This window comes from Girardinichthys multiradiatus, chromosome 21 (genome assembly GCF_021462225.1).
Source record: "Girardinichthys multiradiatus isolate DD_20200921_A chromosome 21, DD_fGirMul_XY1, whole genome shotgun sequence".
NCBI classification, from domain to species: domain Eukaryota; kingdom Metazoa; phylum Chordata; class Actinopteri; order Cyprinodontiformes; family Goodeidae; genus Girardinichthys; species Girardinichthys multiradiatus.
This window is the reverse complement of record NC_061813.1, coordinates 40,892,352-40,917,549: the sequence shown is the minus strand read 5'-3', so window position 1 is coordinate 40,917,549 and position 25,198 is coordinate 40,892,352. Positions and strand designations below refer to the sequence as shown.

Here is a 25,198-nt window from a genome sequence, read left to right as displayed (position 1 = left end):
AACTGGTTAGGGTTAGGGTTACTTATTAACTGGTTAGGGTTAGTGTTAGGGTCAGGGTTAGGCACTAAAAATCAAGGAAAATGAATGGAAGTCAATGGAAGTAACCGAAAAGTCCTCATAAAGATAGTAAAACACGGATGTGTGTGTGTGTGTGGGGGGGGGGCAGGTCGTTTTGTAGGAGTCGGGGTTAAATCACCGTTAAGTCGAAGGAACATGAGACCAGGACAGTGATGGAGGAGCAAGAGACCAAGACAAGAGACACAAAGAGGGAGACGTCCAGCTGGCGGCTCACAGTGCAGCTGTTTGTTTGTTCAGACTCAGATACTGACACCTGCACCAACCTGGCAACCCCACAGCACCAACCTGGCAACTCATGCAGCAGCTTTGTGTTTGTGGCTCTCAGGGACACGGATGTCCCCTCTGGGTTTAGAGAAAGAAAACCAGCTTCAGTCTGAATGATGTGCAGCAGCAGTTCATACAAAATCATCTATGAATCATTAAATAAGAGAAGGTCGTCTGCTGTCTAAACTCAAAATATTTTTAGTTAATTTTTAAATGTGGTTTTCTTAAATAATTATCTCATTGTCACCTAAAATGGAGATTTCAGACACACTATCCTGTCTCAAGAGGAAGCTGTCTGAAAGGGATGTTCAGGTGCTAACCCGGATTGTATCCAAAAAACATAAAACCACGGCTGCCCAAATCACGGCAGAATTAAATGTGCATCTCAACTCTCCTGTTTCCACCAGAACTGTCCGTCGGGAGCTCCACAGGGTCAATATACACGGCCAACCTGCTATAGCCAAACCTTTGGTCACTCATGCCAATGCCAAACGTCGGTTTCAATGGTGCAAGGAGCGCAAATCTTGGGCTGTGGACAATGTGAAACATGTATTGTTCTCTGAGGAGTCCACCTTTACTGTTTTCCCCACATCCGGGAGAGTTACGGTGTGGAGAAGCCCCAAAGAAGCGTACCACCCAGACTGTTGCATGCCCAGAGTGAAGCATGGGGGTGGATCCATGATGGTTTGGGCTGCCATATCATGGCATTCCCTTGGCCCAATACTTGTGCTAGATGGGCGCGTCACTGCCAAGGACTACCAAACCATTCTTGAGGACCATGTGCATCCAATGGTTCAAACATTGTATCCTGAAGGTGGTGCCGTGTATCAGGATGACAATGCACCAATACACACAGCAAGACTGGTGAAAGATTGGTTTGATGAACATGAAAGTGAAGTTGAACATCTCCCATGGTCTGCACAGTCACCAGATCTAAATATTATTGAGCCACTTTGGGGTGTTTTGGAGGAGCGAGTCAGGAAACGTTTTCCTCCACCAGTATCACGTAGTGACCTGGCCACTATCCTGCAAGAAGAATGGCTTAAAATCCCTCTGACCACTGTGCAGGACTTGTATATGTCATTCCCAAGACGGATTGACGCTGTATTGGCCGCAAAAGTAGGTCCTACACCATACTAATAAATTATTGTGGTCTAAAACCAGGTGTTTCAGTTTCATTGTCCAACCCCTGTAACTATATATATAGAGAGAGAGACTTTACTATTAAAGTATTATTTACTTTAATAAAGAAGTAAATAAAGAATATTTAGATATTATTTATAAAATATACTGTACAAACTATAACAAAAAAATCACCTAAAAAACAAATCAAATAATTGAGACCAGGACAGGGTTTGAAAAAACAGTTACAATTATTTAAAATAGCACCAATAATTAGGCCTATATATATTTGTAAGACACACGTTTACAAAAATTTGTAAAATAAAAATGAGGGAAATTATAAAAAAATGTTGCCCAATAATACCCCATAATTTTTGAAGATATGTCTGAATTATGGACAACTTCCTGCTCCTCCTCCTACCATCTTCACCTCCTTCATAAGCTCCACCCATTTCCTTTCTCCTCTTCAGTCTCTCTTCAGCATTCCTTCTGTTCCTGTTTCTCTCAGCTTCTCCTTACATTATTGTTTTTATTGATTTATGAAACATTTTCTCTTCTTTTTTCCTCTATTCTTCCTTTACTCCTCCTCTCCTGACTGCTACCCACCCCTCCTCCTGCCTCCTCCACCTTCCTGACATATCTGTCGTTCCTCCTCTCCTGTGTCAGCGCTCCCTCGCTCAGCTGTCACTTTCACAAACACACACACACACGGAGGAAATTATCAGCCTGTGGAGTGTGAGACCTCTTATCTTCTGCTTCATGTTGTTTCAGCCACGCTCACACCATGCCGGCCTGGACACACACACACACACACACACACACACACACGCTCACACATAGTTATGTATCTGTGGACTCCAATGCAGGGACAAAGTGAAGTGTATTTATTATTAGACCCCAGCACACACCTTAGTGACAGGTGTCTCTCTGAAGCAACCGCAGCTCCGCTCTGACAGCTACAAACAAAAGTTAATGAGAGCTCAGATGTTCCTCACTTCACTGCTTTACTTTAAGTCTCATAACACCCAGAACCAGTCGGGTTACTCCCCAAAAACACACAATCTGTTCCTTCTTTCAGCCTTGCTGAGAATTAGGTGCTAACTTTACGGAGAATTAATGTCAGAATGATGCTGAAAATGCTCGTTGCCATGGTGATTACCGGCTTTTCAGGGGAGCCAGGGGGTGGCCCACAGCACCACACTTTTCACCAAACAGACAGGCAGAAACCCAGAAAAGAAGATAAGTCTCAAACAAACAGTGACTGTGTTAAAACCCCAAGTGGTGTCTGCAGAGGATCTGAGATGTTATACAGAACCTTCAGACCCAGTTTCTCCAGAACCATTTAGAGCTGAAATCTATTGGGAGTGAAGGACAGTGTGGGCGTGTTTCTTTGCACTCTGGGCTCTGATTGGTCAGAAAACTATAGGTCCTACAGCAGTGGAGACACACTCGCTGGAAGGAGACAGAAATACTTACGATTGGATGGAGAATCTAAACATGTGGAGATGAAATTGTGGCCCTGAAGAAAAGGCTAAATCCTAAAGTTTCTCTATATTTTACTGGGTCAGAACCGTCATCACACTAAACTGAACATTTTATAGGAAAATCTGAAGAAATTCTCAAACCTAAACTGTGATTTTGGAAAAACTGGAAAAGGGATCAAGCTGATAACTGGGTGAGGTAAAGTCTGACTTTCTGTGATCTGTTTAACTTTGAATGAAGGTTCTAATGGAAAGGATTGCTGAGATATGGAGGTCCAAACAGGCCTGGATGTATCAGTGCTGCAGCCAAGAAATGTTCCTGTTGTTTGGTCGGTTTGAATGATGTGATGATGTTCTTCCATTCCTACAGTTCAGGCTGTAGCACATTAGCACATTTCTAATGAGTCGCTGATGGTTGATAATACAGCCTCGAGCTAACAGCTCCTAATGTCGTGGTTTGCGATGGTGAAGGACCAAAGTGGCAGCAGGACATTGGCAGGCGCATGGAGGATAGATACATTTTACAGACTAAAACTTACAGGACACGAAAGAAAACTCAGGAACCAGGAGTAACAGAAAAACCAGGAGTAACAGCAATGCAGCTGGACAAACAAGCAACCCGACTATGAGGGAACAGAAAACACAGACTTAAACACAACAGAGGATTGAGAGAACTACAGTATATGAAGAACAGGTGGGTGCAGTTAACAGAAAACACAACACAGGTGCGGATCATGACACCACCTAACCCTCCCCTTAAAGGCTGATTCCTGACGCCCTTCCAAACTCCATGAGAAAAAAAACACAACCAAACTCAAAACCACCCAAACAGGGCTGGTGGAGGGGGCCCCGGAAAGAGGGCTAGCACCAAGAAATGAAAACAAGGCCCAATGGTGGCATGGGTCCTGGGTCTCTTCCTCCTCAGCTTGCGGGGAATATTGTGTCGCTCGGTTGGAACGACACAGCGGAGCTACCGAGAGCTAACAGCCAGTCTCTGGTTTAAACAGTGGGAGCGTGGCCGCTCGTTGGGTCTCCGAACCCAACTGCCATACAAAAATAAAATGAAAACAAAGTTGTCCACAGAACTTTCAGCTACATAATGTGAACAACAAGATGGACAAAAACAGGAACAGAAACAAACAACACATCTAAAAAGTAGATTTAAAAAAAGAAAAACTCAGGACTGACTGCTGAAACAGGCTGTCTGGCAACGTCGTTAAGTTGTAGATTAATCAGCACCAGGTGGGTAGAAAGGTGAAGCCGGAGCAGTGTTAATCCCAAGGTGTGAAGAAAGCATCAAAACTTTAAAATAGGTTCATGAAATTTGTGATGAATGCTTTCAAAAGGATGTTTGGAACATCAGAGGGCGGCGGTCCGATTACAGCCTGTCTCTCTGAACCGGTTCTTTTCACTTTGTTTCATAGTTTACGCATGTTTGCATTACTGCTGCTACAGAGATACACTTGAACTGGACTCTAACCTGACTGGTTCCTCGGTCTGTGGGTCTCCTTGGCTGAAACTCGTATTGAGGTGAACTCCCACGGAGGCCGTGTTTTAGCCTCGTCATCGCCCACACACACACCTTCCTGCCTTCATTAGGCGTCAATATTCAGGTTCGTTTTAATTTAGCACCAAAGGAGGTCAGACGAGCGAGCTCATCACCCCGTTATAGCTTCGTCACTCACACACAGAAGATCCATCCATTCTGCTCCACTTCTGCAGCAGACAGAGGAGGAGGCTGCAAACCACAGACAGACACACACGACCTTCCTTCACGTGATCATTATACGTTTCCCTCTACTAGCAGATCAGACCCTGCTGACTCATCAGAAGGACACTCAGCTTATAAATTGTATATATTAAATAAATTCTAACAAATCAAAGAAAAATATTCAGTTAAAATAGTTTAAAGTGAGGATCAAAGTGTTTTCCACCCTAAAAATAACATCTTTCAGGGAAAGTTTCCTGTTTTCCTGGTTTTGTTATATACCACAGAAATGATCCGTTGGATTTAACTGAATAGAGTTTAATAAGTTTAATTTATTCAGTTTCACAAACTGCATCAAATAAGAAACAGCCAGCCAGAACGAATGAAACCTCCATAGAAAAACAAAGGAAACTGTGTGAAATGGACCTCAGAACAACAGGAAAACCGTGCATTTGTTTGGTTGAAGGAGACAGAAATACTTATGATTGGATGGACCCGGTTGTGATGGACCTAGACATGATGAACCCGGATTGGACCCATATGTGATGTGCCTGAATCTGATGAATCTGGATCTAATGAACCTGCATGGACCCGGTAATGATGGACCATAAAAGCAACATTAACATTGCATATTGGCCCATATTTCATATTGTTGCAAGCCTAATGTTTTTAACCATGAACTGTAGACTTTTTCAGTTCTAACCCAAAACTACAGAACAAGAAGGTGCTGACCACCCTGAGAAGGTCTGACTCTGAAACATCTGATCACAAAAACTCAAATTGAAGAAATTAAATAAAGAAACATGCATGCAGCAGGTTTTCCATGTAGTTAGAAGTAAATGTTGTCTTTGGTACATTTCTCTGTCAGATGTTTTCACCCCCAGCAGCTACAAAAACACCCCAACATTATGTCTGTTTTGATTTTAACATAGTTTTAACACCTCTGCTTGTGGTGCTGATCATTTTATTTAGGTTTTCTATTGATTCTGCCTGTCTGCACACACACACACACACACACACACACACACACATGCTGCGACCCAGTTGCAGCCTCCATCCTCCCCGCCTTGTCTCTTCGATTCTGGTCTCCGTCTCTGTGTGTGTGGCTCATGCTGTTCTCCGGTTCGTCCCTCGTGGCTGATTAAATCACTTCCTATTAGGACCAGGATCTGGGTCTGCGTCCCTCTCTGTGGGTTCGTCAACACGTCCAGCTGCCACACTGTTTCATCCTCACCTATTTGTAAGAACAACAACCACTCCAATTAGCTGCTTCAGGTGCCATGACGATGAGCCTGAGAGCTCCGCCCACATGTTGTCCAGATGAAAAGCTGGACCACAACCTGCAGACAACCAGTTTGTTCTCAGCAGTCCAACCTCCTTCATAATGTTCCTTCTTAAAACAGAGAAGAATTGGAGAGGGGAAGTTCTGATGAACGTTTATTTCTGCTGACACTTTTACATGATGGGAGGACTCCAGAAGAGTAAGGAGACTTCCTCAAGTCGAGCATGTTAATCCAGCGGAACATCTTCTGGATGTACTGCAGCATGTATTTACAGCTGAGAAATGTGCAGAAAGGGCAGGATGGAGGTCAAGACGTACGGCTGTCTGAGATCAGACAGAGAGCCGATAAAGTGACACTGATGTTGGGGATGATGCAGAGAACCTGAAGCATGTTCCTAAAGGCTCCGTTTCTGGAATAAACCAGCTCCAGAGCCTCTAAACTGCAAGAAATGTTTCTTTAACACAAGTCAGATCTTTTACTTCTGAAGAAAATCTTTTAGGTTTTAGGATCAACCAGTTTGGTGAATGGAGCCAAAGAAGATACGATAAATAAGAAGCTCTCTAGTGCATCTACAGAAGTAATCACACTGCTCTAACTTTTCACATTCTGTCACATTATAACCACAAACTTTAAAGGAATGTATTAGGTTTTCATGAGACACACCAACAGAAAGAGAAGTTAGATAAGATAAGATAAGACAGACTTTATTGATCTCACAATGGAGAAATTAACTTGTTACAGCAGCTCTTAATAACACACAGTTATGGTGCAGATAGTTAGGAAAATGTGCTACCAAAGAAGACCAAGGTAGATGTACAAAAACAAATAGTAATAGAATAAAATAAAGACTGCAGGTCTTCTGGGGTTTATCTCTACCAGTTTTAAACATCTACAGACTGAAATCTGTGTCCCATTCATCTTTATTAAACAGCTCAAGGTCAGTCAGGTTGGATGGAGAACATTTGTGAACATCAGTTTTCAAATGTTGCCACAGATTCTCAGCTGGATTTTGGTCTGGACTTTGACTAGGCCATTCTAACACCTGAACATGATGCGATCTAAACCATCTATTGTTTCTCTGGCTGTATGTTTAGGGTGGTTGTCTTCTGCAGCCTCTAACAGGTTTTCTTCCTGGATTGTCGTGGATTTAGCCCCACCCATCTTCCATTAACTCTAACCAGCTTCCAGACCCTGTGGAAGAAAAGCCTCCCCACACCGCAGCATCATGCTGCCACCACCATGTTTCACAGTGGAGATGGTGTGCTGTGTCCAGTGACCTTTCAGCTGTAAAGCAGTAGTGATAACCCCCAGAGTAGCCAGGTAGCTCAGAGTCACACATGCACTTGTTAACAAATGGTCTAAAAAAGCAGCAGTACTGGAGCAGCTAACAATGACAACAAAACATTTTTGTTCCCATAAATCTTCAGCTTTACGGTAAAAAGAAAGATGCTCCAGACCTGAGGGGTGATTATTTTACCTTGTTTCAGACTTGAAGTTGAGCCTTGATGGTTAGATCCATCTCCTGCACGTCTGGCTCTGGATAACCACAGCTGCAGGAAAGCCCTCTGACTCTCTGTCAATTAGAGCGATTGATGAGCAGTTCCTAGACTGACAGCTGCTGAGATGTCTGCAGATGAATGCATCTTCAGGAGTTGCTCAAAGATGGTAAACATGTTAACCAGGCAGCTGCTGTTGTTCTCACAGTGGTTTATACGGTGATCTTATCTACAGTACTCTCATTTCAGACCATTTTTGTCATTTTTAAATATGGTAAATCAAACTGCAGTGTGTGGTCTGATGCACTCGTCCCTTTTAAATAAAACTGTTTTGTCCTGCAGAAGGCCAGAGATCATCTGAATCCATGAATCTGTAAGTGAGATCCATGGTCTTCAGATCAGACCTCCCTGCTGGTGAACATCACGGTATTCTTTCATGCAGATTCTCCAGGAGTGTATCTCTATTACATTACAATCTTAGAATTTCGTCATTGAATCATGAATTTTAAAGCTTGGAGGTCAGTTAATTTTAGAGCTTTCTATTTTTGGTCACTTTTCATATGAAAACGTATTCTCCCACATTTCTCTGTTACTTTTAGCTTATAGGGTGCTCAAAGTTTCCAACAAATTTGTCCTCAAAGTTTATTGTCAAGAGATGGATCTCAGGACAGAAAACTCCCATCCTGGAGATCCATCCATCCATCTATCTATAGCTTGGGAAGACGGTGCCTATCTCCAGAGGTGAGAGGCGGGCTACACCCTGGACTTGTCACCAGTCCATCAGAGGGCAACACAGTGACACACAGGACAGGAGGAAGCCAGAGTACCTGGAGAGAGCCCACGCACAAACAGGGAGAACGTGCTCCTTACAGAAAGATTCCAGGCCGGGATTCGAACCCACAACCTTCTCTCTTTTTTCAGGGCAACAGTGCTTCCATCAGAATCAGAATCAGCTTTATTGCCAAGTTCTTACATACAAACAAGGAATTTGACTCCGGTACACTTAGCTCTTTTGTTCTGTTTTTGTATTACAGAATATACATATTTACAATAACACATATATAATAAAAAGGTGCATTTGCAACATCTGTTGCTGTTGTTTTTCACTCTATTTAAATGTTCATCAGAGAAACAGCCTGGGGGAAGAAACTGTCTCTGTGGCGGCTGGTTTTAGTGAACAGTGCTCTGTAGCGCCACCTGAAGGTAAAACTCTGAACAGTTTATGTGCAGGGTGTGTGGGGTCTGCAGAGATTTTAGCGGCTCTTTTCTTGACCCTTGACCTGTATAAGTCCTGGATGGAGGGAAGGTCAGCCCTGATTATTCTCTCTGCAGTCCTGATTATTCGTTGCAGTCTGGACCTGTCCTGTTTTGTGGATGATCCAAACCACACTGAGATGGATGAAGACAGGACAGACTGAATGATGGCAGTGTAGAAGATGACCAGCAGCTCTTGTGGAAGGTTGAACTTCTTGAGTTGCCTCAGGAAGTTCAGTCTCTGCTGGGCCTTCTTCCGAACAGTGTCTATGTGTGAAGAGCATCTCAGGTCCTCAGAGATGGTGGTTCCTAAGAACCTGAAGTGGTCCACGCCCGATACAGTGTTGTTGGGGATGGTGAGGGGGGTGTATGGGGGTGGTGTTCTCCGAAAGTCCACCACCATTTCCACAGTCTTGAGTGGGTTCAGTTCAAGGTAGTTCTGACCGCACCAGTGGACCAGCCGATCCACCTGCTGTCTGTATGCAGACTCATCACCGTCCTGGATCAGTCCAATGACAGTGGTGTCATCTGCAAACTTAAGGAGTTTCACGGACGAGTCCGATGAGGTGCAGTCATTAGTGTACAGAGAGAAGAGGAGTGGGGATAGAACACACCCCTGGGGGGCACCAGTACTTATTGATCTGGATCGGGAGAAGATGCTCCCCAGTCTCACCTGCTGCTGTCGGTCCGTCAGGAAGCTGTTGATCCACTGACAGGTGGAGGCTGGGACGTTGAGCTGGATGAGCTTCTGGTGGATGATGTCTGGTATGATGGTGTTGAAGGTGGAGCTGAAGTCTACAAACAGGATCCTGGCGTACGTCCCTGGGTGGTCGAAGTGTTGCAGGATGAAGTGTAGACCTAAGTTAACAGCATCATCTGCCGACCTGTTTGCTCGGTAAGCAAACTGCAGGAGGTCCAGCAGGGAGCCTGTTCCATGCACCACGCGGCCCTCCCTAGAGATCCATTTATTCCAGGAAATGATTTCACACAGTTCTCCCAGCTGCAGAGTTATTCCTTTGCACCCTTCAAGAGTCATCAATGAATGAACTTAGAAAGGTTTTCCTCCAGAAAAAAAATCAAGAATAACAAAGATGTACTTCTGTCTGGATTGTCTGCTGGTGTTGTAGCCTAACCAGAGCGACATCTCCTCTCATCCGTGCTGAAGTCAGTTACAGAGCTGCATCTCCAGAGACACACAGGATCCGGCCTCTCCTGTTTGTTCGTCCAAATCTGTCTTCTGGTCGTCTGTAAGACTCAGAAACCAGCAGACGTGGCTAAAGAAGAGTTAAACTGCTCTGAATTGACTAAATAATCTAAAACCTTTATTGGGATTTTATGTTTCCAACAAACTGAAGGAAAATGGTGAATAGATTTTCAACATTTTTAGGAAATAATCTAAGTACTGTGGTGTTTATGTGCGTACGCCCATCTTTAAGTCAAGTCTTTGCAGAACCTCCTCTGATAGTAGCTGCTAGTAAGTTGAAGCATGTCTATTAGGATGGAGGGTGAACCTCCACCCCAGTCTCCACCCCTCCAGGATTTTCCTGGATATAGCTCCAGTCATCTTCCCATCAACCAGCTTCCCTGTCCCTGCATCCCCACAGCATGATGCTGCCACCACCAAGCTTCCCAGTGATGGGGTGTTCATTGTGAGGTGCAGTTTTAACACTACAAGTTCAGTTTAACAGCTGCTGTGCATCTTTGCTGAAATGTAAAAGTGCAACAGCAGCTGATATTTTGTTCTTTTCATATAAAAATGCTATAAATCATCTGTTTTATTTTACGTTTATCATCGTCTCTGTGAGGAAACAGAAGATAATCTGAATGTTTTTCAGTAAAATGACTCTTCAGGATATGAAGGTCTGTAAGTGGGTCAAACCAAGATTGACAGAGTTCTGCTCAGACGCAGCAGGTGTCAGCGGGCTTCATGTTCTGCCTGAGTCAGTCTGCAGGACGTTCACAGAGATCATGGAGTCCACAAAGGACTATCCTGTCTTTATGTGGGCTCCATCCATGATTTTCCAACTTGGCAGATCATCCTGACCCTGAGAGACGCATCCAGCCCGGTTTAAACCCAACGACACCAGAACCATTGGCGTACACAGCCACCAATGTTTTTATATAAGCTGAGCAAGAAAAGGCCAAATTATCAGACAAAAATAATCAAAGCATAAATCTATATGAAGGTTAAAGGTCAAATAAATAAAATTACAAACATGACTTTTGACTGTTTTGCTGTTTTCCTTTTCACTCTTGGAAATCTTTCTAGTTGTGACAAACCTGAATGGTCCTGGTGTGGAAACTGGAGCGATCCTTCACTTTAAGGAAGCCCGGTTTAAAAACAACTGGTTGCTGCCTGGCTACCACATATTGATGAGACTGGTGATATCTCAGCGTCGAAAGAACAGGAAAATTATTTCCGCAGGTGGTAATTCTCTATATTTGTGTTTCAAAAAATCTAGACAAATAGATAAACATTAAAGTTAATATTAATTGAATTGTTGTAGTGAATAAGTTATTAAGGCAACACTAGAAATAATTGTGTTTTTCTGTTTTCTAAGCATTATTGTCTGAGATTTCTGTGTAAATGTTGTGAAACTGTGTGAATCTCATGTCTGAAATCTACTAAAATGATTAAAATGTAAACAGACTGTAGAGATTTACTTTTTTAAATAGTTTTCTACCAGTTAAAGGATCAGATGTTTGGAACCAGTGGACACGAGGATGAGGCTGCAGGTTCTGGCTCGGGAACATGTTTAACTCATGAACTGGTTCTTCATCTTATCAAACCTAATGGACATGTTTACACATCGAACAGATTAAAGTTATTCCTCTGATTCTGATGACCATCAGAGTCCTGCAGCACCTAGAGGTCCAGCACATTCACTGTGGATCCATCTCTGGGCTGACCTCCTTAAACAGCCACTCACACAGACCCGGCACCGGCAGTCAGAATAGGTCCAGAGTTTGGCCGGTGTCGGATGGCCGTGTCCCGGTCTGTTCTGCAGCCAGCTGAGACGCCGGACCTCCACATGGGACTGAAACATAAAAACTGGAGCTTCAAAATGCCACAGTCATGGCTGGCGCCGATTCACCTGCGCCGCTTTCAACAAGCTCCAAATACTTCCTGTTTCCCTGACAGTTGGTGTCTGCTGCAGGTTTAATCTGCTGAGTATCATCATGAAAACTCACTGAATGTGTCTAGTTTTCTATTTCTGAGCTGATCTTCTTGTTGTGTTTTTATGTGGAGAAAATAGTGAAAAAAAAGAAGAAGAAAAACTCAACAGGGGTGTTTCAGATTTCATGTGTTTCTCTCATCTTCCATCCTGTGAATCAGCTGTGGAAGCTCTTATAAACTAAATAAATATGATATCTTCTATTATCTTTCACTCCTCTGAGTCTTCACAGCAGACCAAAGGAGGTCAGTTTTGTTTATTTGGTTCCTAAATGATCCAAAGTCATTTAATTCAGCGTTTAGATGGAGAGACATCCATGTGGTCATTATTAGAAGCTACAGCTAACATGAACAGGTTGTTATGACTCATTAACATCCCATAATCATCCACCAACAAGGACCAGGAGTGTTAATTAGCAAATTCAGACATTAATGTAGAGGCAAACAGGTGGAGATACAGAAGAATCTACAAAGATAATTAATGAGAAGGACAGAAATGTTCCTGTAAACAGCTCATATTTCTGGAATAAGGTCCTTATTGACTATAAAAATCTTAGTTTCTGCATCTGTCGGCACCACGGTTCAGTCCATAAACAGTTCAGATGAGGAGCCTGAACTTGTAAAGGAGGAGCAGGTGGAGCAGGTGGAGCAGGTGGAGGAGGAGAGTTGGTCATATCAACAGGAGGTCCAGTGACTCCATGTGTTGCTGATAAATCATCAGACCCTAAAATGGACTGAGTGAGTCCAAGGTCAGCGGAGCGGCACTGGAGGTCGATGAACAGCAGCGTGGGTGTTTCTGCTCCTGGAGGCCGACGCACACGTATGAAGCATGTTGTCATTCCATGTGAGCCGCTTGTAAACACTGAGTACGATTTTAACGGCCTTTAATTGTCCGCTGCAGCTGTTCGTCATTAAACCTGATGGTTTTACTCATTCTGAGTTGAACTCATGTTGACGAGTTTCACATGAAGAGAAGCTGCAGGAGGCCAAGTTCATATGCTTAGAGGTTAAACCCGATCAATTACAACATAGAGACCGAGTTCTTCCTCCACATTTACACCTGTCTTTACTCCATCACATTTAAATACCAGGAATTAAATAAAAACATCTACTTTAAGATAAGATAAGATAAGATGAAACAGGAAAAGGGTTCAATCATAAGACAAACAAGACATTAGTCAACCAGTCCACAGAGTAATCAGAAAAGATAGCTAAGTGGAGGTACTCGTCGTCTTCCGCTTTATCCGGGACCGGGTCGCAGGGGCAGCAGACTCAAACGAGACACCCAGACGTCCCTCTCTCCAGACACCTCCTCCAGTTCCTCCAGGGGGAGCCCAAGGCGTTCCCAGGCCAGCCGAGAGACATAGTCCCTCCAGTGTGTCCCGGGCCTCCTCCCGGTGGGACGTGCCTGGAACACCTCCCGAGGAAGGCGTCCAGGAGGCATCCGGTATAGATGCCCGAGCCACCTCAACTGGCTCCTCTCGATGTGGAGGAGCAGTTATTTATGATATTGTGGAATTGAACAGTCAGACAGCTGTGGGAATAAAGGATCTGTGATAACGTTCAGTCTTCCAGTCAGAATCTAGGATCTAATTGATGAAATATGGATTTTCAGAAACTTCTGCTGCATTTCCAGTTTACAGTTTTGTTACAGAAATTTTGAATCTAATCGCTGATACAACTTTAGCCCTGAAAAAACATTCTTTACATTTTCTGCTAATTCTGGCAAATAGTGAAATAACCGTCAGATTCAGCATTACATGTTGATCTCTTTAAGATATTTAGGATTTTAGTAGGGCCAACGTGAACTCTGAAAAATAACTAATCACCTGCGTAGTAAGTGATATTAAAGCTCAGGTTAAACCTAAGTCTGTTAAGTTCTGAGTGACTCTGGTGCTTCACGTCTACAGCAGCTCTAAAGTTTACACACCCTGTAAAGATACCCGGTTTAAGTCCTGAAGAATAATGAGAACACGATAAAGTCAAGTCCAAACGCTTAATGTGACATCGATCCTTCACCATTCAACAGAAGAACAAACATCTACCAGAAGGTGGTTGGTTCAAGCTGCAGTAAGCTGGTGGCAGCATCATTATCTGGGGTTTCTTTTCTTCAGGTGGAACAAAGGTTTGTGTCAAGGGAAATAAAGTTATAAAAAGTTCCAACTGCTGGTCCATTTGACCCAAAACCTTGAGGTGCCTTCAGCTGAAGATGAGGAAGAACCTGTTTATCTGTCGGTCTAGGCAAACATCTGAGAAGATCTTCATCCAGAAGCTGCTGCTGGGAGTTTAAATACAGAAGTTCTTCATCTGCTGAATGGTTTCAAGCCAAACTTTGTGAAATACACAAAGAGATCATAGATATGGAGAACGTTTTCATTTAATTTCCCCAAACAAACCCAGTTCTAGAACCAGAATTCTTTTAAGGGTTTTCAGTGACAAGGTGAAGGTCCGGCATCAGAATAACACCGGAATTCCTCACCCAGAACTCCAGAAACACGACCTGTGAGTTTATAAGAATATGACATTAAAATCTCCTCTGCTGAACCTCCACCACTAACAAAATGGATCCATGAGCTGAAAGCTGCCAAACAGCCCGGTCCGAGAGGTTCTGAAACAATCCGAGGAGCAGACGCCTTCTTAGAGTGAGATAACCAACCTCTGCAGCAGCTCTGAAGCTGTGAACCATCTCTACACAGACCCACAGAACATTAGCGACCATCTCGAAACCAGACCCAAAGCCTGCGACTGGCTCCAGGTGCGTTTGATTCACGCTCTCACACAGAGAACGCACCACATGTTCTGGAGCAGGTGGAGATAAATCAGAGCTCAGCTGCTTCCACATGCCGCTGATGCCGTCATGCTGCGACCTCTGACCTCTGCTGCGTTAATAGGAATTCATCAGAGCCGAGGCGGTTCAGTGAAACATGAAGATAGTTCTGTAGGAAGGCTGGGATCAGATTGTTCTTCATAGACTGCACTGAAAAAATAAGCTGAACAAACGTGTTTAATGTGAAAATCAGATCCGCTGTCAGACTTCAGACGTTTTAAATACAGTTTAGGTCCAACTGGAGAAGCAGAAGATGAAGGATGGATGGCGTAAAAAGCTGGATGGAAAACTGAAACTAGAGGATCTTTAGTAGGAGTAACGAGCAGAACCAAGCTCTGGTTTCATCAACCAAGCTAAGAGCTGACAGGAAGCTGATGGTCCAAATGGAACAAACTCTACAAGATGAAACAGGAAATTAGCCGACCAGAACACAGAACACGGAGCCAAACTTTAATTGAAAGCCAGGCTAAATCCCTCAGAAGATGACAAAATGAACCAGAAAGTTGAAGTAGGGAAAACTGTACCAGAACCTAAAACCCAGCCCTTCCCTCCAGCATCTTCCCTCGGGTTATATAAGTTTGTCAGTAGTTTTTCCTCGCCTCTCCAGCCTCCTTTGTTCCTCTTTAAGCCGCCTTCTGTTGCCTTCAACAGTCACTTAAGAAAAATGTTGACAGTCGGAGCTCTATTAAAGCTGACACATGCTGCTCTTTGGTATTTCACTGCACATGACTCATCTGTGCAGCGGCCTTTGGACCTGCTATTAGAGAATATCGCTGAGACGCTTTAACAAAAGCATTTAGAGTTTGACTTTAAAGACATTTTTCTCTCACTGCAGCACTTTCTCTGATTGTTTTACCCAATTAAAACCTGTCGGTTACGTAAGTCTGACTGGAATAAAACGGACTTCTGTTAGAATCAAACCTTCCAGAACTGTTTCTTATAATTAGTTTAAGTTGTTTGTTAAAAGGCTCAATGACATTAACCTCTGAACTCAGTCCAAAACTTTCCAGAACCGTCTGCTGCCTATAAATAAATCACACACACACACAGATGAAATCTAACACACGTTTTGTCCTCACTGCTCTTGATTGGCTCCTGTAGATAAAACGATGATCTCCATGTTTCGGGTTCTCTAAGGTAAATAACGTCAACAGTTCATCTCGTGCTGGAAGCACCGGTCCAGAACATGTCGCTTCTATCTCCACGCCAACAGATAACCAACTTTAAAACCTGTAAAACATTTCAGACCCGCCCTGTCATGAACGGCAACTGTCCGTATTTTGTTAATTGCACCCACCTGTTTTCCACGTCGTTCTTTTCACCTCAGTTGAATTTAAGTCCCTGTTTTCAGTCCCTTCATTGTTGGGTTCTCTGTTGCTGTCTTCTGATATCTGTGTTTCCTTCCTGCCAGCAAGTTCATCATATTTGTTATTAAAATGTATTCATTCACCAAGCGCCCGCCGATGTCCTGTCAAAGCTTTGGTCCTCCGTAAACTCAAAAAGGGACGTTCCCTTATAACCGTCAGGTTCCATTAGTGCCAAAAATATGTTTATGTGTCTATATTAGGTTTGTGTGTAGTGTGTTGTCCTGACCCTAGCAATTTTAAATAAGGACCCATGTTCTAAAACTTTTTAGTCTATGTCAAGACTTAAGGTGAAGTTCAAATGAATGACTCCCCTCATCTCTATACAACTGGAAACATTTGGTAAGTTTGCGTGGTAAAAAACTACTTAGTTCAGTTTTTGATCAAATAAAAACAAATGGAGGGGAAGTCATTACTGACTTTAATTACTAAAACATGTCATTTGAATGGATGGATGGATGGATGATGGATGGATGGATGGATGGATGATGGATAGATGATGGATGGATGGATGGATGATGGATGGATGGATGGATGGATGGATGATGGATGGATGGATGGATGATGGATAGATGGATGGATGATGGATAGATGGATGGATGATGGATAGATGGATGATGGATAGATGGATGGATGGATGATGGATGGATGGATGATGGATGGATGGATGGATGGATGATGGATAGATGGATGATGGATAGATGGATGGATGGATGATGGATGGATGGATGGATGATGGATGGATGGATGGATGATGGATAGATGGATGGATGGATGGATGGATGATGGATGGATGGATGGATGATGGATAGATGGATGGATGATGGATAGATGGATGGATGATGGATAGATGGATGATGGATAGATGGATGGATGGATGATGGATGGATGGATGATGGATGGATGGATGGATGGATGATGGATAGATGGATGATGGATAGATGGATGGATGGATGATGGATGGATGGATGGATGATGGATGGATGGATGGATGATGGATAGATGGATGGATGGATGGATGGATGATGGATGGATGGATGGAAGGATGGATGGTTGGATGATGGATGGATGGATGGAAGGATGGATGGATGGATGGATGATGGATGGATGATGGATGGATGATGGATAGATGGATGGATGGATGGATGGATGGATGGATGGATGGATGGATGGATGGATGGATGGATGGATGATGGATGGATGATGGATGGATGATGGATAGCTGGATGGATGGATGGATGATGGATGGATGGGTGGATGGATGGATGATGGATGGATGATGGATGGATGATGGATGATGGATGGATGGATGGAAGGATGGATGGTTGGATGGTTGGATGGATGGATGATGGATGGATGGATGGAAGGATGGATGGATGGATGGATGGATGGATGATGGATGGATGGATGGAAGGATGGATGGATGGATGGATGATGGATGGATGATGGATGGATGATGGATAGATGGATGGATGGATGGAAGGATGGATGGAAGGATGGATGGATGGATGGATGGATGGATGGAAGGATGGATGGATGGATGGATGGATGGATGGTTGGATGGATGGAAGGATGGATGGATGGATGGATGGTTGGATGGATGGATGGATGGATGGATGGATGGATGATGGATAGATGGATGGATGGATGGATGGTTGGATGGATGGATGGAAGGATGGATGGATGGATGGATGGATGGATGGTTGGATGGATGGAAGGATGGATGGATGGATGGATGGATGGATGGTTGGATGGATGGATGGATGGATGGATGAAGGATGGATGGATTTAAAGAATAAACAATGTGATTATGAATAGTGAAGGTGTTTTGGGTCGGTCAGTTTATGTTCTGGTTCAGGAGAAAAACCTGCCAGACTGAACAGTAAAATAAGTTCCGCAGGAGGAGGTTCTTCAAAGATCAGGTTCTGACCCGAAGCTGTAAAGCTGGACCAAGCCTTTAGGAGATTTCAGCGTGAATAGAAGAATAGAATGAAGATGGTGTGAGGAAATCAGAGATAATACAGCCGTTAGGGATTTACATCAACGGGGCGACTGACCACCGTCTGAAAATCATCGTAGAGAAACACTGAAGAACTTTTCCTCCTGAACCACAGATGCTACATTGTGTTTTAACTGGGAAAGCTTCTGAACACAGTCAAAAATATTACAAGGAACTCCTTCCCAAAGCTCGGCGAGGTCCACGCTGATCAGCTTTTCCAGGAAAACTCTCGTGCTTTTGGTCTCACCCACATTTTAAGTCTTTCTAACATGAATGTCCAGCAGCAGGCAATGTCCATGAAAACACTAGAACCGAACACAGGGAGCTGGATTAGAGAAGCTCAGGGAGGCTCTCAGGTTTCATTTGTTCTGTTTGTTTCTACCTTTAAGGATGCAGATAAAGAGCAGGAAGCTGACCTCAGATCAGGTCGGCATTATGAACGTTCAGGTCTGCCGTGTTGAACAAACACACTGTGGGATGCATTCACACACCCTCATGAACACCTGCACATTTGCAAACTCAGGTTTAATCACACACACCCACTCGGTGCGGCGGAGACGCACCTGTCGTCCGTCTGCAGCAGGTTTGAGTTCAAGTGTTGACACAGCAGCTGCAGACGTTTCGCTGCAGATCTCGACCGTGACGCAGCACATGAAAAGTACGCACCTCATCTTTTCCACGAGTTTGTTTAAATTCTGCAACCACAGCTGCACCTGAGGCTGGAAGGCCTCGCCCAGAGCTCACCTGGGAGAGGTGACACCTTTAACCTCAGCAGTCTCTGCAGAGACAGGGATGGTTGCATGGAAATTTAAAAAGACTGGGATTATATTCAGACTGTAACTAGATACCTAAAGTTACCTGCTGAGCAACGTTTAGCTGATATTTTAATGGAAAAATTCAGCTTTTGGTTCATCTGCGATCAGATGGATGAATTTATTAGATATTTATCATTCCTGTTTTTTTTTGAGTCAGTTTGTGTAAGTCTAAAGCTTAGTGATGGAAACCAGGCGTGGTTTGAAGCTAAGTAGCAGAAATAACTGAACAGATTTGTCTTTACTTCACATGAGTGAAGATTTAAAAATCAACTTAGAAAGAATCAGGTTTTTATTCACCTGAATGAACTGAACTTAGAACTTGTTCATGTGAAGAATAAACTATCACAACACTGACTATATGATATGCTACGATACAGTATGATAAATTATGACACAACACTAATAGATACTATATGATACAAGATGACAGTATGACATGACGGTATATAATCCAACATGATTCAGAGACATCAAGCCATAATACGACATTCCTTCAATATATTATAATATAAAACAATAATAATGTTGCATCCAAGATGAAGCTCAAAAATAATCCCAACCTTTAAAAATATTTCCATCAATGCTGATCCTTTTCTAACTGGGATTTAAATCCAAACTGGGAACATTTCTCCACCTCAGACAGAACCGTGAGTCCAAACTCCTTCCTGTTGTCACATTATGTTTACTCTCCTTCGTCTCCTCATTTTTATCCTAAAAGGCATCGCCTTGTTGAAGGGAAATATTCCTGTCAGGATTCTAACACAGGATGGATCCCAGCATCCAGACAAACTGGACTTCCAGAGGCGGAGAAAGTCAAATATCTTCCGGGTTCAGAACATTTAATTCAGCAGGAGTCTCCCTCTGTGTTCCAGCGGTCCATTGATGGGTTAAATAAAGACAGATTGGAACATCTAATATTTTATAACAACATTTTTACTCATATTTGATCATTTCTACTGTCAGAATACCACAACATTCACACAGCAAGTAAAGATTTAATATTAAATTCCTTTATTAAATCTAGATGATAATTGGAGGCAAATAAACCCCAATATTAATTAGATTTAATAACCCATAATTCAAAAGGTAATCCGTTTCAGAGAAATATTTGCTGATTGTATCTAACATGACATTAAACTGGTTCTGGGAGCAGATTATTCAGGGAACTTTGGACATCAGTAGCTGAACAGAACAAGAACAAGTCATTTACAGACTCATCCAAACCAAAAGACAAAAACTGACCTGAATTTGATTTTTGGCTCTAATTTTCCAGATGAAATTTGTTCTGTTCAAAATGCTAAATAAAATAAAGCTGTGGAGCATTACTGTGAGGGAAAAATCTGGAAGGTTAAAGGTCAGTCTTTATGCTTTATCTCTCCTCTCAAAAACAAAATAAATCTGTTTAAATGAGGAATAAATAACATATAAATACAACAGGAATTTAATAAAAATAATAAAAAATTATATTTGAACAGAAAGGAATTGAATAAAAACCTAATCTTGTTATTTTTTTTCCAGATCTCATTATTCCTGCCTAGAAACACTTAAAACGCGTCATTATTATGGGACTATAATAAAATCCAACAAACAAATCTGAATAAATCATTTCAATTTCACACTTTGTGACATTAGGTGTGAATATCCCATGACCTTAATAAATGTCTGCTTATGAAAATCAGGATCTAAATGAAGAAGTTTGAGCAGAAACTAAACAGAACAAACAGGCCCGAAAGTGGCGAGCAGCAGCTCAGCACCAAATGAATCTGCTCTGACACAAACACAGCAGCTTAATTAATGGAAAGTCTGGTGGCACGGCTCGGCTCGGCTCGGCTCGGTTGCATAGAAACAGAAGAAATAGAGTCTCAGGAGAGGCTCGGAGCTGCGCAGGAGACAAGGCGCCTAAGCTGGCCCAAGACTGGGCCGCAGTCTGAGTCCAGATTCTGGACAACAGGGTAGTCTGAGTCCGAACCTCATTCTGCAGCTACATGTAGACTCTGAAATGTTTCAGTGTTCACCTAAAAATACATTTCTGTGCGTAAAAGTTCTATTCTTTTAGATGTTTCTGCTTTTAGAACAAAACTGCTTCAAATTATTTAGAACATTTACCAGAAAACAAAACAAAACACAAAATAAAAAGCGAATATTTCTCAATTTCTGCTGATTTCTGCTGAATTTCACTGAGGTTTTAGTTTCTGGGATGAACCAAAAGGTCAGAGTTCACCTTCGGCGCCAAGACGCGCCTCCTGAGCAGCCTTTAATTCTAAAGAGAATAAATTCAGTACTTACATGTGAAAGTCCTGCGCTAAAAGCTGCGGGTTTAAATCTCTCCTTTCCCGTCACCACATCCCGCTGTGTCCCGCTCTCTGGTCCGAAGAGGAGGCGCAGAGCAGCGGGTCCATGAGCGGAGAAACTCCGCGCTGCGACCTCTGATCGAGCCCGCTGGGTTAAAATCCAAACACAGAAATGATGAAGGAGAAGAGCAGCGGGAGTAAATACGGAGAAAACGGCTGCGTCTCTTCCAGGAGCGCCGGACTGTTGCGCGTCACTCCACCCGGGAAAAGAAAGTGCGCACCGGGCTGCTTCACTCCGCCCGCTCCTGCATCCTCCAGCAGAACAACTCCTTTAACTCCAAAAACAAGATGCTTGGTTTCTTCTGGTCGTTTGTAAATGTTTGGCAGGTGATGTAGGAACAAATTAAAAAGTCCTCAGCAGGTCCCAGATGTTCTCTGGTCCGGTTTTCCTCCAGAACAGAAGATCAGGACCCACTCTGAGGGAGTTGGAGCGCAGGGTTTGGTGCGTGTCGGGGCGTCTGTGGGCTGCTGGGGCTGTCCGGCCAGACTCCCGTCATCCCCGCCGCTTGATCGCCCCTGGGCCGGGGAGAGAAAGCGCGTTGGGAGGAGAGTATCGCGAGGTTACGACGTAAATCCCGTTTTTCTCGCACTGAGATGACCGAGGACGCGCGGTTGGGAGAGCTTTGGCTCAGTGTTTCTCCTGAATCAGGGAACATTAAGGAGACTTTTATGGACACTTTCAAAAGTTGCTGCTTCTGGAGCATAAAGTCACCTCCTCCTTTAAACTCAGTTTGGAGAAGGAGAACAGAATCATCTCCGAGGTGGAGATCTGATCTGCCATCAGTTTACATTTATCCAAACACCTAGAAACATTTAAAGTTTGGTGATGAGGAAAAAGAAACTCAGCACCAAACATCAAGAACTTTATAATAACAGGTATGGGGGCTACATGGCTTTATGATACATTATATTTATGTAGATATTACAGCATGAGCAGCCTTTAAAGCGGTTAAAGTTTATTTCATAACTTCTACAGCTTGTTGGTAAAATGTTGACACGTCTCCCCCTGGTGTTTGTTTCCAGGTACTGACGCTGTTTCTGGGATCAAACCGGATTTTCTGCATATTTTTCCAGATCCAGGGTTTCCTCAATACGCAAGAATATCATCAAGACATTTCTTTCTTTCAGCAATTCACCTTAATATGAGCCTTGTGTTGCTGATCGTATCTAATGTGAAATTAAACTGTAAACGCAACAAAACAACACTAAAAAAAGAGTTGAAGTAATTTACAGATTCATGAAAAACAGAAAGAGAAAAACTGACCTGATGGACGTTCGCACACAGAAATCAACCTGAGGAATTAGATTTTTTTATTTCATTTTCCAAATGAAAGTTTATAAGACTGCTGACTTGACAGCTGTCCAGCAGTAGCTGTTTCCAGAGAAGATTGGCAAGCAAAGCCCATTCTAGAGTTTTGGAGGAGGATCACAAAGTTTGGATCGGAGCTGGACTAGAACCTGGACCACAACCTGGACTACAACTGTCCATCCGTTGAGTTACGCCACTTCTTAGAGCAGAGACATCAGAGGTGTCTTACCTGAACTGAGCAGAAAAAGGACTGGACCGTTGCTCAGTGGTCCAAAGTTCCCTTTTCAGATACAAATCAAGGTCCCAGAGTGGAGAGGCACCAAGATGCTGGAGAACCAGGGTGCTGTATCACCTGCTGGTGTTGGGCCACTGTGGTTTATCAAGTACCTTTTGATCACTTCATGCTTCCCTCTGCTGACAAGCTTTTTGGAGATGTTGATTCCAGCAGGACTTGGCACTGGCCCACACTGGCAAAAGTACCAATAAGTGCTTGAATCACCATGGCAACATCAACAAACGATGATGATAAACCCCAAAACCAACAATAAAGATGACTTGAAGGCTGCTATTAAAGTAACCTGGGCTTATTTATTCTCAATCACTCTCTCCAGCGATACAGTTGGATTACATAAAACTGTCCATTTATTCTGGTTAACATTAATATCACCTGAAATATTAAATCGATTTTCAGTAACAATTAAAATAATAACATAAACTGTTAGAAATCACTTGTGTTAAACGTTCACTGTGATGACTGCCAGCGGGAGCTTAGTGCCGATAGTCCGGTCAGATCTCTACCGGGTTATCATTCCGAGCATTTGCTGGATGGATGGATGGATGGATGGATGGATGGATGGATGGATGGATGGATGGATAGATAGATAGATAGATAGATAGATAGATAGATAGATAGATAGATAGATAGATAGATAGATAGATAGATAGATAGATAGATGGATGGATGGATGGATGGATGGATGGATGGATAGATAGATAGATAGATAGATAGATAGATAGATAGATAGATAGATAGATAGATAGATAGATAGATAGATAGATGGATGGATGGATGGATGGATGGATGGATAGATAGATAGATAGATAGATAGATAGATAGATAGATAGATAGATAGATAGATAGATAGATAGATAGATAGATAGATAGATAGATAGATAGATAGATAGATAGATAGATAGATAGATAGATAGATAGATAGATAGATAGATAGATAGATAGATAGATAGATAGATAGATAGATAGATAGATAGATAGATAGATAGATAGATAGATAGATAGATAGATAGATAGATAGATAGATAGATAGATAGATAGATGGATGGATGGATAGATAGATAGATAGATAGATAGATAGATAGATAGATAGATAGATAGATAGATAGATAGATAGATAGATAGATAGATAGATAGATAGATAGATAGATAGATAGATAGATAGATAGATAGATAGATAGATAGATAGATAGATAGATAGATAGATAGATAGATAGATAGATAGATAGATAGATGGATAGATAGATGGATAGATGGATAGATAGATAGATAGATAGATAGATAGATAGATAGATAGATAGATAGATAGATAGATAGATAGATAGATAGATAGATAGATAGATAGATAGATAGATAGATAGATAGATAGATAGATAGATAGATAGATAGATAGATAGATAGATAGATAGATAGATAGATGGATGGATAGATAGATAGATAGATAGATAGATAGATAGATAGATAGATAGATAGATAGATAGATAGATAGATAGATAGATAGATAGATAGATAGATAGATAGATAGATAGATAGATAGATAGATAGATAGATGGATAGATAGATGGATAGATGGATAGATAGATAGATAGATAGATGGATGGATGGATAGATAGATAGATAGATAGATAGATAGATAGATGGATGGATAGATAGATAGATAGATAGATAGATAGATAGATAGATAGATAGATAGATAGATAGATAGATAGATAGATGGATGGATGGATAGATAGATAGATAGATAGATAGATAGATGGATGGATAGATAGATAGATAGATAGATAGATAGATAGATAGATGGATGGATGGATAGATAGATAGATAGATAGATAGATAGATAGATAGATAGATAGATAGATAGATAGATAGATAGATAGATAGATAGATAGATGATAGATAGATAGATAGATAGATAGATAGATAGATAGATAGATAGATAGATAGATAGATAGATAGACACGTTCTGATTGGAATGATCTTCTCAATGTGTTTTACAACAGCGCCCTCGTGTGTTTATATTATGTAACTACACATCTGATGTATTCCATAATTCCATCTCTTACAATTGGGGCATTAAAGTCAACCTCGGTCACTTTGAAGATAGTTATTATCTAGTCTAGATGTAATTTGGATTATTAACTTTGCACATGCATAATTTTGTTTAAACTGGTCAAATTTGTTTAGACTAGAAATCTGAGAGGAAAGCTTCCAACATACATAGATGAAATTAAAGTAAGCCATTTATTAATGACATAACGTATTTTATGTATATAATAGGTAGAAAATGTGAGGAATTATTTTTAAAAATAATGATGTGAAGTTCAGGACAACATCAGTTTTTATTCATTCTAATGAAATTGATGCTGAACTTTGATTATTG

The 25,198-nt window shown here is 42.1% G+C and overlaps 1 protein-coding gene across 1 annotated transcript in view; it reads right to left on the bottom strand.

Moving 5' to 3' along the window:
- scn5lab (sodium channel, voltage gated, type V-like, alpha b) overlaps positions 1-21,686 on the bottom strand; it is a 210,496-nt gene extending 188,810 nt beyond the window's left edge. The window contains exon 1 of the mRNA XM_047349534.1: positions 21,153-21,686. The gene's annotated coding sequence lies outside the window, so the exon portion shown is untranslated. The remainder of the gene's footprint in view (positions 1-21,152) is intronic.
- Positions 21,687-25,198: the final 3,512 nt, after the last annotated feature.